The 14,644-nt window shown below is 37.2% G+C and overlaps 1 long non-coding RNA gene across 1 annotated transcript; it reads right to left on the bottom strand.

Moving 5' to 3' along the window:
* Positions 1-302: 302 nt before the first annotated feature.
* On the bottom strand, positions 303-5,884 carry LOC136258656 (uncharacterized). The gene is made up of 2 exons (XR_010702907.1): positions 5,697-5,884; positions 303-724 (listed from the first exon to the last, which is right to left on the bottom strand). It is a non-coding gene; the product is annotated as an uncharacterized lncRNA (long non-coding RNA).
* Positions 5,885-14,644: the final 8,760 nt, after the last annotated feature.

The raw sequence follows: 14,644 nt of genomic DNA, 5'->3' as shown, positions 1-14,644 counted from the left end.
TGTGCATTTGATATCAAATGCAGCATTATGCATAGTATGTTCATGTTTTGCTGCACGTATTTCTTACATTCACATTGCTTTAAAATCTTGTATTATTTGCTGGCATAATACTTGATGCTTTTGCTAGCCTGTTAATATACAATCATGCCAACATAATTGGCACAAGCACATTAATTTTTAAAAGATATTAGCGTTTATAAAATACAAGTGCACCTGTAGCTTATAGCAGTACCTTCCTATTGTAGTTACTACACAGTAAAAAGAAAGTGTTCGAGCACCCCTACATCTATTCTTAGATGGCCTTTTGTAATAAAGCACATCTTATCTGTGCTTGGCAGCTACAGAGTTACACATGTGTACAGTACTTATGTATTTTGTACTGATATTAAACATTAAAATGTTTAACCTTTTATTAATTAAATAGTATGAAGTATGCAACCATTGAAATCACTACAGCAGATCTTTGGTGACAATCAATTTCACCATTGCCAAAGTTTCTCAAGTAGTGGAACAAAGAATTAAGCATAATACTAAAAGGTGCAGTGTCAGTGTAAGATTCTACTCCACTGTATTTGCTTCGTATGTAGGTCTACCTAGTACGCAGTTGCTCATCAACTCGCTATCGATGATCCACAGTCAGAGCTCAGAAACGTACTGTTTTGGGTTTCTTTTGTGATTTGTCAGAATGTCCACATCAAGTTTGTGAGTGTATACCAGGAGACAACTAAAAAGGAAAGAAAACAAAAAAACATAATATAGTGAGGCTAGACTTTAGTGACATCACACAATGCACATGTGTGTTTTTCAGTTTGCTGTACAGATGTAAAAAAATACAGTATAGCTGTTTGAAATTACAGCTGTTGATTTACACACAATATGTCTCATGTTCTGAGGTGTTTGCAAATTGTTGACTCTTAAAACTGGAAAAAAACTGATGATTTATTGCCATTGACTTTGAAAATTGTTGCAGCCTGCTGCTGAGTACTGACAGGGTAGCAAAAGGTAGAAGCAGTACTTTCCAAGTATTATTTTAAATATGAACTGTTTATAAAAATTTCACATACTTTCATTGACATATAAGTGAACCAGAGGATGTACAACACACTCATGTGAGCTCATAGGATTTGTACAGAGTAATAAAGCTACTTTAGAAGGGTTTCAATAAAAACTGGTTGACCTCGCTGAACCCCAGGAAATTGGAGACGTCATCAAGTGATAAAGAGCTTACTGCATGAAATGGCAACAATGGAAGGGATCAGCACTGTCAATTTTATTTATTAAAGCTTTACAATACAAGTGTTGAAGAAGGCCTATAGGATTCCTGATCCTACCAACAAAGTATGTTTGAAAAGGTAAAGAAAGCAATTGTATTCAAGGTCTCCACAATCCAGTATACCTAGACTAAGCAGCAGTAGTTTAAAAGTCAAAAATAATTATACAATTAACACAAATTCTTATTGAAGACACTTAAAGAGTGTCATACCTCCTCTGCAGATCTGTGTGGGTATTCTTCTCCAGGAAATGTTTGACAAACTGCTTCTGGTGCCTTCTCAGGTACCCAAAAATGATTAGATATAATCTCAGGTTATGATGCACTACCCCCCTATATAAAACCTTGTAAGCGTGCAAATTAAGCATATGGTGTTAATGGCTCGATACTTCATTGGATTAAAGCTTTTTTATCAAACAGGAAGCAACGAGTAGTTGTTCGTGGAGCACTCTCTGAGTGGTCTACTGTCTCTAGTGGTGTCCCGCAGGGTAGTGTGCTCGGTCCCATCTTATTTATTATATATGTCAACGACCTACCTGACTGTATACAGAGCTATTTGGGTATCTTTGCTGACGACACAAAACTTTATCGCCCCATCTGCTCATCTGAAGATTCCTCCATTCTGCAAGAAGACATTGATTCTGCTTTGCAATGGTGTGACACATGGCTATCCTTCCTAAATGTCACTACAGCACAATTGGACATTCTTCACCAAACACAGAGTATTATTTCCCATCCGAAAATGAAGCAAATATGATCTCCATGGTTGTGGAGGAAAAGATCTGGGTGTAGTATTTGATAAAGATTTGAAGTTTACATCTCATGTTAATCAAATTGTGATGAAAGCTAACAGGGTATTGGGAATTATTAAACGTACCTTTGCCTCCAGGGATGCCAACACAATAAGATTATTATACGTTACTCTTGTTCGCCCAATTTTGGACTATGAGTCAACTGTCTGGAACCCTCATCTTATGAAAAACATTCGTAAATTAGAAGCAGTTCAAAGAAGAGCCACAAAACTTATACCCTCCTTCTATAATTTGACATACTCTGAAAGACTCCAAGAACTTAATCTACCCAGCTTACTTTACCGTCGAACCAGAATGGATCTGATTATGACTTACAAAATCCTGAACAATTTAGTATCTGTGGACAAAGACTATTTTTTTACTGTTAATACCAACCCCCACCCGATCAAATGGACTCAAACTTTACAAAAATCGCTTCAACACTGCTATTAGAGGTCATAGTTTTTCACAGAGAATCGTCAATGATTGGAACACCTTACCCCACGAAATTGTATCTGCACCTAATGTACTGATCTTTAAGACTAAAGTAGATGTATTTTTATATGACCGCCGGTTTGATTTTATTTAGATGTATTTGAGATTGGTTTTTATAAGACTTTGTCTTCCTTGTACCAATTAACAAATAATAATAATAATAAAAATGATAGATGACTAAGGTTACATTAATTTTTGTTGTAAAAGCTAAGCAATTTGTATTTGCAAAGCTAGTTGGTCCACTTGGACAACATGGTCCAGGTCCACCACCATATTCCAAGACTGAAATTATACATAGCTGTGCTTAGTAACCACACACAGCTATTTTCCGTATACCAGTTTTAAGGTTAAGGTGTATATTTTTAATGTATGGGATTTAAAAATTACAAAATGTGTTGAGAGTTTCAACAACTATGTTGTGGTAGTAATACAACACTGCAAAACAACATCTGTTCTTGGGAGTGTGGTACTGTGGTCCACAATAGTGATGATTTCCCAAAATACTCCTCAGCCAGACTCACAAATTACTGAAGCTGGATTCTTATAATTTCAACACAAGTAACTACAGAATGAAAATAGGTATTATTTTTAAAGTTAATGTTTGTGAAGATGTTTTATTGGGCCATTTATTACTTTCTTTGGCTATATGAAGGCTTGTATCTTCATTACTGGGAAAAACATGCCAAAAATGCTTCCACAGGCCCAAATAAAATTTAACACACAGTATCAATATGCCCCAGAAATGTAGAGTCTACATCTTTTGCAGTATCATGCAGCAGAATAACATGATAGCTGAGTGAAAGCAGAGGCTCCAACCTTGGATCTTTCTTGGGAGTGAGATTTTTCATAAAGGTGAACAGTGGAGATGTAGTCCAAGCATGCAATTCAACAAAGTTAAATTATAACCAGCACTTCAGGATTTCATGACATAATAGCATGGCCTCCTTGTACTAGTTATATTTGAAAGTGTTTGCACATAGTTACATCATTGAGAAGCTGTGTATTACTAGCTAAAAGTGTAAAATATTAATAGCTGGTGTATGTGTGTGTATGTGTGTGTGTGTGCTACTGTACATTACAACTGTGGCAATTCATTACAATTTCTATGACAAACATGATGCTCATGTGATCCACTGGAGTACACACTTCTACAAGATGTCTTGCCAGCTCAACTATCTAGCTTCTAACCATGTCCACACAGGTTGTAGCTATCTTGTAGCAACCAACCGCCTGGATTCCCAGTGACCTTTTAAAGTTCCAGTACACTGTTTGCTGTCCTTATACAACTCTCCTCAGTTGTGGAACCAGTCAACCGTCATTGAGAACTCTAACCACCAAACCGAAGTTTTAACGAGAGATCACCACGTGACTGCTGAAATCCTTGCACATTCCGCAACCTTTTTTAGCCTCAGGGAGCCTTCAGTGAAGCATAGTCAGCAATAGAAAATTCTGGGAGTGAGCATCAATTTTAGGCATGAGAATGTTGGGCGTGATTGAAGGCCAAATTGTGAGAATCACACCTAAAGCATGAGAGTTGGAGCCTCTGTGACTTACCAGTGTTGCTACTAGTGGTGTGCGATATAGGATATTTTCATATCACGATTATTACACACAATTATCACGATACGATATATATCACGATATACAAACTCATCACTCAGCTTGTGTATTTACACTGATGACACTTGTAGCACTAATGTACTAGAAGTACAATACAACATGGTACATCACTAGCATACAACATTACAAACTCTTTTATCAAAAAATATTACAGTGTACAATGACATCTTGGGTACAGTTTTCTCTAATTATAACTAAAATCTATACTTCGGCTTATATCGCGATATAAAGATTCTATATCGTATCACGATATTTAAAAAATTATCACGATATTTCGATATATATCACATATTGCACATCACTAGTTGCTACTACAACTTGCCTGCCTCAAACTACTGTATATAGCTACAAACGTTCTCATTCACTTTAAACTTTTCACACTGATACAGTAGATAGGCATTCATTGACACAAACTGGAATCATTTTGCGCTTTGTAATTCAACTGTACAGCCTCTGACTCACACATTGCTCTACAGGACTAAGGGATCTGTGAAATAACCTTGAAATCTCCCTTATCTGGACCTCTTTTATCCAGGCCCAGACAGTCCAAATTAGTCACATGCATGTGGCCTGTAGTCTATAGACAATAAGATGTTTATGTGTTAGGTGGCTTGTTGATTCTAACTACCACTTGGTTGCTAGGTGATAAAAAATTTACAACCCAGGGGAGCGACCACGAATGCTCTGTAGTGACTTCCCATTCTACCCACTAAAATGTATAGTAGCAATAGTAACATTGCAGAACAGTTAGCTTTACTAGATTAAATAATTGCAAGTATGGTCCTAAATTAACAAGTGCATGGCATCCCTTAGTTAAAACATTAACTTAGCTTTCCCACATGATCACTGAAAAACACTAGCCTGGAGCACTCAACAACTCAACTCAAAACTTTGACAGCTACTTTACTGAAGGTTTACTGTATAGAAGGCTGGAAACACATGCATATATAGTTGACTAAGACTTCACATTTGAAAGAGTTTCTGATGTGCTAACATAGTTTTGGATTATTATTAGCTAGCTAATAAATAATAATTTCCTGAAATAGCTAATGAAACATTTCATTTGTAAAGCAAAAGTAGCTACATGAGCAGACCTTTCCTTAGTGTTAGCTACACATTGTTGTGCTCAGCAGTGTAGCTAGCCATCAACAATTTTCCTGGTGCACTTTGCAGAAGCATAAGCAGTGTAGCTAGCCATCAACAATTTTCCTGGTGCACTTTGCAGAAGCATAATTAACTACTTATGCTATAAGAATGTTGGTTGTAAGCTCAATATGAAATGGGTAAATTGAGCAAAATTAATAACATTACAGTATTACTGGTGTATATGTAAGAGTCTATGATAGTCCTGATCATCCGCCCGCCCGCATCCTTTTGTTGGCTAGGGAGTGACCAGAAACTAAGGTATGACTTGGAGTGGCCTAATGCTGTCACTGAGCGTATTGGCTCCCAGTGATGAAAAGTGAAACACATGCAGTTTACAAGTTGTCACATTTACAACTGAAAAGGTAACTCCATACCTCACATCCTTAGTCACAGATGAGATCGGTTCCTCTCGTCGCCGATGACAGCAACATTGATCTTAATAAACGCGCAGCAATTATTTCCATTAAAGGTCGTGGACTCATCCGAATGAAAACAAGCCTAATGAGTCACGCATAACACCACAGATGGTTCATCTACAGTCACAATTTGCAAGCAGCTAATCAGCAATAATTATTAGTATTTACAAGTATAAGCGCCTATAGTATTATTATACTGAAGGATTCGCAGAAAATTAAAACGGAAAAGCAGATGAATTGTTAAATTTCGTCGATGTTTAGCAAATGTCATCAATGTTTAGTAAATGTCGTCGATGTTTAGTAAATATCGTCGATGTTTAGTAAATATCGTCGATGTTTAGTAAATGTCATCGATGTTTAGCAAAAGTCGTCGATGTTTAGCTAAATGTCGTCGATATTTAGCAAATGTCGTCGATGTTTAGTAAATATCGACGATATTTAGTTTAGATCTCAATTTTTGGGGTTTTGAGACAAATGGCACCCCATACCCGCCCACATCATAATAATTAGAAAGGCTGGATGAGAAACTAATAATCACCAAATAGGGGCCTTAAGCTACTCTTGTACCTGTTTGTGCAATCTTTCGCACACTCTGGTTGAGTTTATGGTTGCCTACGCCTCACACATGTTCGTATTCCAGAATTATTTTAAGAGCGCTTAAAGTGATACTTTAAAATTCGCGATTTAAAAAATTTGCAATAATTTGACACCTCGATTTCTGCATCGATACAAAATCATCGATGTTTTTAGATCGATGCGAAACATCGATCAGATCGATTTAAAAACATCGATGCTGTAACTTCGATTACAAAACATCGATTACAGAAGATCGATGCGACGGTTTTTATCGAATTCAAAACATCAATGTTAAATAAAAATTTTACCTGATTTTTGTCGCATTTGGCGTTCCATAACAGACACTTGGTACGCATAGATCACAACTTTTTTGGTCTCACGGATTAGTCACAAATCCCCAAAAGGTCACTAGCAAAGTCTGGTACACGGAGAAACACGATTGATCAAATACGCCGGAATTGACGTCTTAACTCACGTAATGGGGCGCGCGATATGCACATAACGAGACTCCCCTTTTTTAGGGTAGGGCGCCGCGAGACTAGACTCGTTACAAAGCCTGCTTCGCGTTGTCGCATATCGCCCCAAACCGAAAGTGGTCTGGGGCAAGACCATAATACCGTACAAGCGTGCAGATCCAGCAATACTTGAGTCGCGTGTTCGTGCCTACATTGAGAGAATTCCCTTGAGGTTTATCGCATTACGCGAATTGCTATAGTACGGTACTGTATCACTATAATTACATGATGACCGGAAAAACAAAGTGGCGTTACAGACAGGATGTTATCCGTAACACGGAACTAGTATACTACTAAAAGCGGGATTCTTATTAATTCGCTATAGTAACCGACACACGGGGGGGGGGGGTAATCGGTCAATCGTGACTAACCAGTCTATATAGTATAGGTTGACTAACCCGTCTATATAGTCTACAGTGACTAACCTGTCTATAGTGACTAACCTGTCTATACAGTCTATAGTGACTAACCTGTCTATACAGTCTATAGTGACTAACCTGTCTATACAGTCTATAGTGACTAACCTGTCTATACAGTCTATAGTGACTAACCTGTCTATACAGTCTATAGTGACTAACCTGTCTATACAGTCTATAGTGACTAACATGTCTATACAGTCTACAGTGACTAACCTGTCTATACAGTCTATAGTGACTAACCCGTCTATATAGTCTAGGTTGACTAATCCGTCTATATAGTCTACAGTGACTAACCTGTCTATATAGTCTACAGTGACTAACCCGTCTATATAGTCTATAGTGAATAACCTGTCTATAGTGACTACCCTGTCTATATAGTCTACAGTGACTAACCTGTCTATATAGTCTATAGTGACTAACCTGTCTATATAGTCTATAGTGTCTAACCTGTCTATATAGTCTATAGTGACTAACCTGTCTATACAGTCTATAGTGACTAACCTGTCTATACAGTCTATAGTGACTAACCTGTCTATACAGTCTATAGTGACTAACTTGTCTATACAGTCTATAGTGACTAACATGTCTATACAGTCTACAGTGACTAACCTGTCTATACAGTCTATAGTGACTAACCTGTCTATATAGTCTAGGTTGACTAATCCGTCTATATAGTCTACAGTGACTAACCTGTCTATATAGTCTACAGTGACTAACCCGTCTATATAGTCTATAGTGAATAACCTGTCTATAGTGACTACCCTGTCTATATAGTCTACAGTGACTAACCTGTCTATATAGTCTATAGTGACTAACCTGTCTATATAGTCTATAGTGTCTAACCTGTCTATATAGTCTATAGTGACTAACCTGTCTATACAGTCTATAGTGACTAACCTGTCTATACAGTCTATAGTGACTAACCTGTCTATACAGTCTATAGTGACTAACCTGTCTATACAGTCTATAGTGACTAACCTGTCTATACAGTCTATAGTGACTAACATGTCTATACAGTCTACAGTGACTAACCTGTCTATACAGTCTATAGTGACTAACCTGTCTATATAGTCTAGGTTGACTAATCCGTCTATATAGTCTACAGTGACTAACCTGTCTATATAGTCTACAGTGACTAACCCGTCTATATAGTCTATAGTGAATAACCTGTCTATAGTGACTACCCTGTCTATATAGTCTACAGTGACTAACCTGTCTATATAGTCTATAGTAACTAACCTGTCTATATAGTCTATAGTGTCTAACCTGTCTATATAGTCTATAGTGACTAACCTGTCTATACAGTCTATAGTGACTAACCTGTCTATACAGTCTATAGTGACTAACCTGTCTATACAGTCTATAGTGACTAACCTGTCTATACAGTCTATAGTGACTAACCTGTCTATACAGTCTATAGTGACTAACCTGTCTATACAGTCTATAGTGACTAACCTGTCTATACAGTCTATAGTGACTAACATGTCTATACAGTCTACAGTGACTAACCTGTCTATACAGTCTATAGTGACTAACCTGTCTATATAGTCTAGGTTGACTAATCCGTCTATATAGTCTACAGTGACTAACCTGTCTATATAGTCTACAGTGACTAACCCGTCTATATAGTCTATAGTGAATAACCTGTCTATAGTGACTACCCTGTCTATATAGTCTACAGTGACTAACCTGTCTATATAGTCTATAGTGACTAACCTGTCTATACAGTCTATAGTGACTAACCTGTCTATACAGTCTATAGTGACTAACCTGTCTATACAGTCTATAGTGACTAACCTGTCTATTCAGTCTACAGTGTGACTAACCTGTCTATACAGTCTATAGTGACTAACCTGTCTATATAGTTCAGGTTGACTAACCCGTCTATATAGTCTATAGTGACTAACCTGTCTATAGTGACTAACCTGTCTATATAGTCTATAGTGCCTAACCTGTCTATATAGTCTATAGTGACTAACCTGTCTATATAGTCTATAGTGACTAACCTGTCTATATAGTCTACAGTGACTAACCTGTCTATACAGTCTATAGTGACTAACCTGTCTATACAGTCTATAGTGACTAACCTGTCTATACAGTCTACAGTGACTAACCTGTCTATACAGTCTATAGTGACTAACCTGTCTATATAGTCTACAGTGACTAACCTGTCTATACAGTCTATAGTGACTAACCTGTCTATATAGTCTATAGTGACTAACCTGTCTATACAGTCTACAGTGACTAACCTGTTTATACAGTCTATAGTGACTAACCTATCTATATAGTCTACAGTGACTAACCTGTCTATACAGTCTATAGTGACTAACCTGTCTATACAGTCTATAGTGACTAACCTGTCTATATAGTCTAAAGTGACTAACCTGTCTATATACTCTATAGTGACTAACCTGTCTATACAGTCTATAGTGACTAACCTGTCTATATAGTCTACAGTGACTAACCTGTTTATACAGTCTATAGTGACTAACCTGTCTATACAGTCTATAGTGACTAACCTATCTATATAGTCTACAGTGACTAACCTGTCTATACAGTCTATAGTGACTAACCTATCTATATAGTCTACAGTGACTAACCTGTCTATACAGTCTATAGTGACTAACCTGTCTATACAGTCTATAGTGACTAACCTGTCTATATAGTCTACAGTGACTAACCTGTTTATACAGTCTATAGTGACTAACCTATCTATATAGTCTACAGTGACTAACCTGTCTATACAGTCTATAGTGACTAACCTGTCTATACAGTCTATAGTGACTAACCTGTCTATATAGTCTATAGTGCCTAACCTGTCAGTATATAGTCTACAGTGACTAACCTGTCTATATAGTCTATAGTGACTAACCTGTCTATATAGTCTATAGTGACTAACCCGTCTATATAGTCTATAGTGACTAACCTGTCTACATAGTCTATAGTGACTAACCTGTCTATACGGTCTATAGTGACTAGCCTGTCTATACGGTCTATAGTGACTAACCTGTCTATACGGTCTACGTATAGTGACTAACCTGTCTATACGGTCTATAGTGACTAACCTGTCTATACGGTCTATAGTGACTAACCTGTCTATACAGTCTATAGTGACTAACCTGTCTATACGGTCTATAGTGACTAACCTGTCTATACCGTCTATATAGTGACTAACCTGTCTATACGGTCTACAGTGACTAACCTGTCTATAATGTCTATATAGTGACTAATCTGTCTATACAGTCTATATAGTGACTAACCTGTCTATACAGTCTATAGTGACTAACCTGTCTATACAGTCTATATAGTGACTAACCTGTCTATACAGTCTATAGTGCCTAACCTGTCTATACAGTCTATAGTGACTAACCTGTCTATACAGTCTATAGTGACTAACCTGTCTATACAGTCTATAGTGACTAACCTGTCTATACAGTCTATATAGTGATGACTAACCTATCTATACAGTCTATAGTGCCTAACCTGTCTATACAGTCTATAGTGACTATAACCTGTCTATACAGTCTATATAGTTACTAACTTGTCTATACCGTCTATATAGTGACTAACCTGTCTATACAGTCTATAGTGACTAACCTGTCTATACCGTCTATATAGTGACTAACCTGTCTATACAGTCTGTAGTGACTAACCTGTCTATACCGTCTATATAGTGACTAACATGTCTATACAGTCTATAGTGACTAACCTGTCTATACAGTCTATATAGTGATGACTAACCTATCTATACAGTCTATAGTGCCTAACCTGTCTATACAGTCTATAGTGACTAACCTGTCTATACAGTCTATAGTGCCTAACCTGTCTATACCGTCTATATAGTGACTAACCTGTCTATACAGTCTATAGTGACTAACCTGTCTATACCGTCTATATAGTGACTAACCTGTCTATACAGTCTATAGTGACTAACCTGTCTATACGGTCTACAGTGACTAACCTGTCTATACGGTCTATAGTGGCTAACCTGTCTATATGGTCTATAGTGACTAACCTGTCTATACCGTCTATATAGTGACTAACCTGTCTATACGGTCTATAGTGACTAACCTGTCTATAACGTCTATATAGTGACTAATCTGTCTATACGGTCTATATAGTCACTAACCTGTCTATACAGTCTATAGTGACTAACCTGTCTATACAGTCTATATAGTGACTAACCTGTCTATACAGTCTATAGTGACTAACCTGTCTATACAGTCTATAGTGACTAACCTGTCTATACAGTCTATATAGTGACTAACCTGTCTATACAGTCTATAGTGCCTAACCTGTCTATGCAGTCTATAGTGACTAACCTGTCTATACGGTCTATAGTGACTAACCTGTCTATACAGTCTATAGTGACTAACCTGTCTATACCGTCTATATAGTGACTAATCTGTCTATACGGTCTATAGTGACTAACCTGTCTATACGGTCTATAGTCACTAACCTGTCTATACCGTCTATATAGTGACTAACCTGTCTATACAGTCTATATAGTGACTAACCTGTCTATACAGTCTATAGTGACTAACCTGTCTATACAGTCTATATAGTGACTAACCTGTCTATACAGTCTATAGTGACTAACCTGTCTATACAGTCTATAGTGACTAACCTGTCTATACAGTCTATAGTGACTAACCTGTCTATACAGTCTATAGTGACTAACCTGTCTATACGGTCTATAGTGACTAACCTGTCTATACAGTCTATATAGTGACTAACCTGTCTATACAGTCTATAGTGACTAACCTGTCTATACAGTCTATAGTGGCTAACCTGTTTATACAGTCTATAGTGCCTAACCTGTCTATACAGTCTATATAGTGACTAACCTGTCTATACAGTCTATAGTGCCTAACCTGTCTATACAGTATATAGTGACTAACCTGTCTATACAGTCTATAGTGACTAACCTGTCTATACCGTCTATATAGTGACTAATCTGTCTATACGGTCTATAGTGACTAACCTGTCTATACGGTCTATAGTCACTAACCTGTCTATACAGTCTATATAGTGACTAACCTGTCTATACAGTCTATATAGTGACTAACCTGTCTATACGGTCTATAGTGACTAACCTGTCTATACGGTCTATAGTGACTAACCTGTCTATACGGTCTATAGTGACTAACCTGTCTATACAGTCTATAGTGACTAATCTGTCTATACAGTCTATATATTGACTAACCTGTCTATACAGTCTATATAGTGACTAACCTGTCTATACAGTCTATAGTGACTAACCTGTCTATACCGTCTATATAGTGACTAATCTGTCTATACGGTCTATAGTGACTAACCTGTCTATACGGTCTATAGTCACTAACCTGTCTATACTGTCTATATAGTGACTAACCTGTCTATACAGTCTATATAGTGACTAACCTGTGTATACGGTCTATAGTGACTAACCTGTCTATACGGTCTATAGTGACTAACCTGTCTATACGGTCTATAGTGACTAACCTGTCTATACGGTCTATAGTGACTAACCTGTCTATACAGTCTATAGTGACTAATCTGTCCATACAGTCTATATAGTGACTAACCTGTCTATACAGTCTATAGTGACTAACCTGTCTATACAGTCTATAGTGACTAACCTGTCTATACAGTCTATAGTGACTAACCTGTCTATACAGTCTATATAGTGACTAACCTGTCTATACAGTCTATATAGTGACTAACCTGTCTATACAGTCTATAGTGCCTAACCTGTCTATGCAGTCTATAGTGACTAACCTGTCTATACGGTCTATAGTGACTAACCTGTCTATACGGTCTATAGTGACTAACCTGTCTATACGGTCTATAGTCACTAACCTGTCTATACAGTCTATAGTGACTAATCTGTCTATACAGTCTATATAGTGACTAACCTGTCTATACAGTCTATATAGTGACTAACCTGTCTATACAGTCTATAGTGACTAACCTGTCTATACAGTCTATATAGTGACTAACCTGTCTATACAGTCTATAGTGACTAACCTGTCTATACAGTCTATAGTGACTAACCTGTCTATACAGTCTATAGTGACTAACCTGTCTATACAGTCTATATAGTGACTAACCTGTCTATACAGTCTATAGTGCCTAACCTGTCTATGCAGTCTATAGTGACTAACCTGTCTATACAGTCTATAGTGACTAACCTGTCTATACAGTCTATAGTGACTAACCTGTCTATACCGTCTATATAGTGACTAATCTGTCTATACGGTCTATAGTGACTAACCTGTCTATACGGTCTATAGTCACTAACCTGTCTATACCGTCTATATAGTGACTAACCTGTCTATACAGTCTATATAGTGACTAACCTGTCTATACAGTCTATAGTGACTAACCTGTCTATACAGTCTATATAGTGACTAACCTGTCTATACAGTCTATAGTGACTAACCTGTCTATACAGTCTATAGTGACTAACCTGTCTATACAGTCTATAGTGACTAACCTGTCTATACGGTCTATAGTGACTAACCTGTCTATACAGTCTATATAGTCACTAACCTGTCTATACAGTCTATAGTGACTAACCTGTCTATACAGTCTATAGTGACTAACCTGTCTATACAGTCTATAGTGGCTAACCTGTCTATACAGTCTATAGTGACTAACCTGTCTATGCAGTCTATAGTGGCTAACCTGTTTATTACAGTCTATAGTGCCTAACCTGTCTATACAGTCTATATAGTGACTAACCTGTCTATACAGTCTATAGTGCCTAACCTGTCTATACAGTATATAGTGACTAACCTGTCTATACAGTCTATAGTGACTAACCTGTCTATACCGTCTATATAGTGACTAATCTGTCTATACGGTCTATAGTGACTAACCTGTCTATACGGTCTATAGTAACAAACCTGTCTATACAGTCTATATAGTGACTAACCTGTCTATACAGTCTATATAGTGACTAACCTGTCTATACGGTCTATAGTGACTAACCTGTCTATACGGTCTATAGTAACTAACCTGTCTATACAGTCTATAGTGACTAATCTGTCTATACAGTCTATATATTGACTAACCTGTCTATACAGTCTATATAGTGACTAACCTGTCTATACAGTCTATAGTGACTAACCTGTCTATACAGTCTATATAGTGACTAACCTGTCTATACAGTCTATAGTGACTAACCTGTCTATACAGTCTATAGTGACTAACCTGTCTATACAGTCTATAGTGACTAACCTGTCTATACAGTCTATAGTGACTAACCTGTCTATACAGTCTATATAGTGACTAACCTGTCTATACAGTCTATAGTGCCTAACCTGTCTATGCAGTCTATAGTGACTAACCTGTCTATACGGCCTATAGTGACTAACCTGTCTATACAGTCTATAGTGACTAACCTGTCTAT

Source organism: Dysidea avara, chromosome 6 (genome assembly GCF_963678975.1).
Source record: "Dysidea avara chromosome 6, odDysAvar1.4, whole genome shotgun sequence".
Classification (NCBI taxonomy): Eukaryota; Metazoa; Porifera; class Demospongiae; order Dictyoceratida; family Dysideidae; genus Dysidea; species Dysidea avara.
This window is presented reverse-complemented; position numbering and strand designations above follow the sequence as displayed.